The sequence below is a fragment of the Medicago truncatula genome, chromosome 8 (genome assembly GCF_003473485.1).
Source record: "Medicago truncatula cultivar Jemalong A17 chromosome 8, MtrunA17r5.0-ANR, whole genome shotgun sequence".
NCBI classification, from domain to species: Eukaryota; Viridiplantae; Streptophyta; class Magnoliopsida; order Fabales; family Fabaceae; genus Medicago; species Medicago truncatula.
The window spans coordinates 30,749,165-30,756,280 of NC_053049.1; the positions used below are offsets into that span (position 1 = coordinate 30,749,165).

General features: G+C 32.8%; 1 pseudogene; it reads left to right on the forward strand.

Annotated features, from left to right (window-relative positions):
- Positions 1-3,683: 3,683 nt before the first annotated feature.
- LOC11437987 (L-type lectin-domain containing receptor kinase IX.1-like) lies at positions 3,684-5,897 on the forward strand (annotated as a pseudogene).
- Positions 5,898-7,116: the final 1,219 nt, after the last annotated feature.

The following is a 7,116-nucleotide window of genomic DNA, read 5'->3' on the forward strand; positions in this document are numbered from 1 at the left end:
AAAGTTTATTAGACTTTCCATCCGTGCGGCGCACGGATCATATACATTGTAGATGTAGCAGACAAAAACAAATCTCAATGCATATCAAAGAGAATGAAATATGTGGTCCCAAATATACGCAGATGTTGGAATTCGAACCTCATACACCACACTTATTCACCTTAAAAATATTAATTTTTATCAATCGTGTGTTACTTCATTCTTTTGTTAAAATTATATGTCAATGTTATATTATTGGTATGTTACTTCATATTTTTTTTTTTGACAAAATGTTACTTCATTCTTTTGTAAAAATTATATGTTAATATTATATTATGTACCTAAAAATAGCTCATTCTTAACCTCAACATGTAAAATGTTTTATTTAAATAATTTTCCTTTTATCGAATATTTGGCCTTTACCGTAAATGATACCCTTTAACTGTTTGTTGGAATGTTTCTTCCACCTGTTTATATAGATTGCAAAATTCTGGTGCCTTTTGTGGTAGATATTTAACAAAGAGAGTTCAGTTCTAATTTGGATGAAAAGTGTAATATTAACAAAAAAATATTGCTATAATCTTTCAAAACCCTTTTATTCCAATAGGGCGATTTGTTTTGTTGAAAAAATAGGGCGATTTGTTTTGAAGAAATAGGGGAAATAAAGCGATGCCGATTTGCTTTGTTCATGAAAATAGGAGATTAGGTGTGAGCATTAGGGTTAAAACAGTAAAATTATGCAATAGGGTTTAGGTTAAAATTAGGGCTTACATGTTAACTTTAATATATAAGAAGATAAGAAGATTAGGTGAGAGCATTAGGGTTGTTCATGAAAATAGGAGATTAGGTGTGAACCTTAGGGTTAAAACAGTAAAATTATGCAATAGGGTTTAGGTTAAAATTAGGGCTTACATGTTAACTTTAATATATAAGAAGATAAGAAGATTAGGTGAGAGCATTAGGGTTGTTCATGAAAATAGGAGATTAGGTGTGAACATTAGGGTTAAAACAGTAAAATTATGCAATAGGGTTTAGGTTAAAATTAGGGCTTACATGTTAACTGAAGATATGTAAAAAAGATAGTATAACGAGGATATAAATATAAGTTTAAAAAATTATTTTCAAAAGGTAAAGGATATCACGACCCATTTACATAATCTTCGATTGAAGATTTCAAATTTCATTATAATAAATTTTGGCTTAATAACTGATGACAAATCATCTTACGTTATTCTTAGCATGTTTTTCAGTAGGTTTTACCAGGAAAACAGAGGAGTATTAGAGTAATTGCCTATGATTTCGGGACATCGGGACATTTGTAATGTTTTCTATATTTGAGTATGTAATCAGAGTTTTACACTGAAGTGCATGGGCGCTTCGGAAAAGGCCTTGGCACATAAATGCGGTTTAGAAAGCTCCTGGCGCATGGTTGCCTAAGGCATAAACGCCCAGGCGCATGCCTAAAGCGCGTGGTGCATGTTGACTTGCGAAGAAAATCACTTTTTGTGACTTTTTCGCTCTTGGAAAACCCATACTTAATTTAGACCAAGTCAGGTTAAAACTTTCCCTATATAAATATCGCCTTCCTCATTCATAATTTCTCGTTCATAAATGGAGCAGTTCAAGAGGAAGGCGATTCTATCTTCTCCTATCTTTTCTAGGGTATTTTTTTTTTTTGTTTTTTGTATCTTGTATTTAGTTACCATGTGTAACTAAGTAGTTATAGGTTAGAGTTATAAGATTAACTCCTATTTATTTTTTTGGATAATTATTTAATTATATGTCGTTTATTTAGTTATTTTATTTTCGCTATTTAGTTTTACTAGTCTAGATTTATTTATGTAGTAGACGCAACCCTAGATTATATACTTAGGTTGTAACATGGCCTAACATTATTGTTACTATATGGATGTTTATATCTTTAAATTTATGTCCTTATACTAATAACTATCTAGTAATTAATTAATAGCTAGTGAAAGATAAAACGAGTTGACCCTAGTAGTAAGTACTTAGGAGGTGACATTAATAATATTGAGTAAAATCTACTGAACCTAGGTGGTAACTAGTTAGAGATTAAGGAAACAATCGGTTGCTTGAAGGAAATAATTTGAACTTAATATAACCGTTCTCCTCGACCCTTGGTAAGGTAGACGTTGATAGGGCATACCTTTTTTGTAGAACTATTGAGTGGGAGAGTGTGTGTTGAGATACTTAAGATTCATGGATGGGCTAACTTAATGGAACTTTGGCACTTCATAGCCTTAGGAAAAACCGGAAGGCCAATTTAAGTTCATGCTTCAATTACCTTTGAATTTACAAGACCCCACACGTAAAGATCACCTTGTATAATCAACTAGAAGAGTAAGCCCCACATGTAAGGATCACCATGCGATCATCAGGTGCAACTTGACGACTGACTAAGTTAGAAACGTCCAACAACCTCATCACTTACATAGTTCACTTAGACTAATTAGATGCGACATATATGATAATTAAATATCCAACAAATAAATAGGGGGGATTTGAAAAATGCTCTAATCGCTGTTACTTTTCTACAGCTTAAAACAAGTAACTTGCTCTGTTTTAAATAGATAAAAATTGCAAATCTCTTAATCCTTATCTCTTTATTTTATTGTCAACTTCAAATAAGTAAGAGGAGTTATTTGGACAAAACTATAATCCCTATGGATACGATACTCACTTATCACTTTTTTATTTGGTAAACGATTTGATACACTTGCCTAATCCGACCATCAATACCTAACTTTGGAAAATCACAAAAGTTTTACCAATTTATTTATAGATACACGCGTAAAATACAATACATTCGTTAAAACTCGATGTCACCTATTAAAGAAAACGATGTCTTAATAACAAAAGAGGAACATAATAAATTTTTTAAGAGAAGCTTTCACTTTAGTACAAGATATTTAAACATATCCTGAAATAACAACAATTTTGCAAACGGAGGTCCAAGGCAAACAAACACAAATAACAAAAGGGTGAATTTCGAAAACATATAACAATATCAAACAACTGAGAAGAACACGCAAGAAATCAAATTAAAACCATATCATATGATCACAACACAGTATTCAAAACCTTAAAGAATATAATATATCACCTAATTCCACTTTGGTCATAGAACCATCAGAGCATAACACTCAAAATTTTCATGAATATAACATTATATTTCAATTCCAAATAGTCACAATAAAATAATTAAATAATAATGTCATATCCTAATTTTGGATCTAAGATCCCACTTTCACACTCCCTTTGACCCGAAATATTCTTTGATTTTTCAAAGAAAATTTCGGCAGAGAAGTATTTTAAAATACCTCATTTTTGGTTATTTTTTGGGCCCACTTTTTTATGTTATTATTAGTCTTTTTTATTTATTTTATTTCCATCTCTTATTTTATTTTTATTTCCATCTCTTATTTTATTTCCATCTTTTATCATGTTCCTAATTGTATTGCTCATGTTACATCCTATTGAAAGTGAAATGATATTAGTTTCGTTTCGTGAAAAATAAAACACTATATTTAATCATGTGTTTTTATTATGTCAGTTTTTTCCGAGAAAGAAAATCTTTCCATTCATTTTGATTGAACAAGTCAAATGCAACTATGAACTTATTTTTTCTTTTATATGTAGCTGTCACTGTTGCAACATTTTTAAGAAATGATTTATATGTAGATGGTCATTGACGCAATGTCCAAGCTTATCGTTTCTGATTTCTTCACAACTCTAAGCATGCCTCCCAATTTCTATATGTTTCCTCTCTTCTTCCTCTCATTTATTTTCTTCATTTTTCCTACTAATTCAGTACACTTCAAAATTTCTAGTTTTCATCCTGATGATGGTATTGTTGTCTGCCTAGGATCTGCAAGAGCTAGTGACGGACAAATTAATTTCAACATAAATGACGATTATTCAAGTCGAGTTGGAAGGGTCGAGTATGCCAAAAAGGTATTGCTATGGGAATCAGCCACAGGTCAACTCGCTGACTTTAAAACTCATTACACTTTTATCATTGACACTCAAAATCGTACTACATATGGTCATGGAATTGCGTTTTTCCTTGTTCCGGTGGGAATTGAAATTCCACCCAATTCTGCTGGTGGCTTGATGGGCCTATTTAACACCACAACAATGGTTTCATCATCTAGTAACCGAATTGTTCATGTTGAGTTTGATTCTTTCGCAAATAGTGAATTTAGCGAGACAACAGAGCATGTGGGAATCAACAATAATTCAATCAAATCATCAATATCAACACCTTGGAATGCAAGTTTACATAGTGGAGACATTGCTGAGGTATGGATTAGCTACAATTCTAAAACCAAGAATTTGACTGTATCTTGGGAATATCAAACTACCCCTAGTCCTCAAGAAAAAACTAATCTTTCATATCAAATTGATTTGATGAAGGTCCTACCTGAATGGGTAACTGTTGGATTTTCTGCTGCAACAGGTTCCGTTGGAGAATTAAGTAAACTACTGTCATGGGAATTCGAATCCAGTTTGGTAAATAGTGATGACAGTATATAAAAAAAAAACAAGATTACTTTTGATGTTCGGTGGGGTTGTAGTAGTGGGAGTGGGAGCAATTGCAGCATATGCATTACTTTGGAGAAAGACAAAGAGAAGAAAAAAAGAAAAGGAAGAGGCTATGAGTTTAACTTCAATGAATGACGATCTTGAAAGAGGAGCAGGGCCAAGGAGGTTCACCTACAAAGAACTTAATTTAGCCACTAATAACTTCTCTAGGGATAGAAAGTTGGGTCAAGGTGGGTTTGGAGCTGTATATAAAGGTAACTTTTTTGATCCAGATTTACCGGTTGCTGTGAAGAAAATATCGAAGGGATCTAGACAAGGGAAGAAAGAGTATGTTACTGAAGTTAAAGTCATTAGCCCATTGAGACACCGGAATCTTGTGAAGTTGTTAGGTTGGTGCCATGAAAAAGGTGAGTTTCTTCTTGTTTATGAGTTTATGCCTAACGGTAGCCTGGATTCTCATTTATTTGGTAAAAGAATACCTCTTTCTTGGAGTCTAAGGCACAAAATAGCACTTGAATTGGCATCTGGTGTGCTTTATTTACATGAAGAATGGGAAAAATGTGTGGTACATAGGGATATTAAATCAAGTAATGTTATGTTAGATTCTAGTTTCAATGTCAAGCTTGGTGATTTTGGGTTGGCTAAATTAATAGACCATGAGCTTGGGCCTCAAACAACAGTGATTGCTGGAACCTTAGGATATTTGGCTCCAGAATATATAAGTACAGGTAAGGCTAGCAAAGAATCTGATGTCTATAGCTTTGGGGTTGTCGTCTTGGAGATCACAACTGGAAGGAAAGCCGTTGAAGTTATGGAGGACAAAGATGGAGATAAGGGATTGATTGAGTGGGTTTGGGATCATTATGGAAGAGAAGAAATACTCGTGACCATGGATGAGAATTTGCGAAAGGATTTCGATGAGAAACAAGTAGAGTGTTTGTTGATTGTTGGATTATGGTGTGTTCATCCTGATGTTAGTCTAAGACCATCGATTAGACAAGCAATCCAAGTGCTTAATTTTGAGGTTGACATGCCAAATTTGCCACCAAAGAGACCAGTTGCAACCTATCATGCTCCTCCACCACTCTTGAGCTCTGTAAAAACTTCCATAACTACAAGCCTTCAAGACGGTCGTTAATTGATAATTCATCAATGAACTCATTTTCTTGTCCTTGCTTTTCTTCCATTATTTATTTGAAGTTTGAATTTGAAAATAGAGTGTTTGTAAAATATATATTATTATTTGCTTTCGGTCTCTGTAAATATATTATTTGTTGTATTTATTCTTTGTAGTTTGCTTTGTTTCAAATTAGGGTATCCTAATAATGAGATAGTGTGATTTTAATCCGACACTTTTATTGAGCGATTTTGATTCTTTAATATATGAAAAATCATATGCATCGTACAGGCAACACTGTTTTGTTAATGTGTTATGTGGTGATCTTTCTATTTTTTCAAACACCATCTCCTATAGATTTTCCAGGTGACAGGTTCTTGATCACATGAGCATCCAAGAGCCATTCAAATCTTATTTCCCTTTGACATGATGATCATTTGTGCTATCTAATGAACTTAAACTTGGCAAGACACTTATATTAGGTGTGAATTTCAATTGTATGGATCTCATGTTAATTGTTGTTGTAAGACCTAGTTTGGGGACAATATCTAACACCATTAGATAAAGGGTCATGCAAACAAGTGTCCTTAAGACCTTTGTTAAGGTAATCAAAATTAGTTGCTTTATATTAAAAACAACGATTTTAAAATTTTATATAAGTTGACTTGACCACTTTTTATCATTTTCCAACACAATATTTATATTTTTATTCTCTTATCCAATGCATTAAGGGCATTTTTTAGCATTTTCCTTAGATAAAATAAGTGTAAGTTTCCATTGAAGTTGAGTAGCTTAATTGGCTTTAGAAACTTGGAAGTAAAGTTTGGTTTAAAATTGTTTCATTCAAATTCTTCCATTAGAACTTTTCTTATCCACTCTAACCAAGGTCGTGTTTGGATTAGCTTATTTTAGAGCTTATGCAAATAAATATGCATTTATGTATTATTTATAAGTTTGTTAATGTAGTTTATGAAAAAACTGTTTATGAAGGTATACCTTTTGTTAGTGAGAACTTATGAATTAAGATAAAAACTTATTTATTTGCATAAGCTCTTTTTCATAAGCTCAAAATAAGCTCAATCCAATCAGGTCCCAAATCATTTGGTTTTTGATCCTTACGGTTTTACTTACGCATGGGTAATATTGCTCTAGCATTATTATTTTATCTAATTCTGATAAAATTTGACTGATTTGAATTACGTTTTTTTTTTTCCAGTATTCTTCCATTACAACTTTTCTTCCAATTGATAAAAATTTGCTCAGTGCCAAGCCCAGGGTAAAAGGAGAGGGTCTTGTTAAGTTTGGGCAACAAATGTAAAGGCCAGGTCGTTGCTAAGAAGCAACATGTATAGCTCGAGTAAAATGTCAATGAACAAGGGTTGTTGCATTCCCACCTGCAGTGAAAAATAAGCAACGGTTTCCACATTTTCGTGAGCGGATACGGCTAAAGAAGT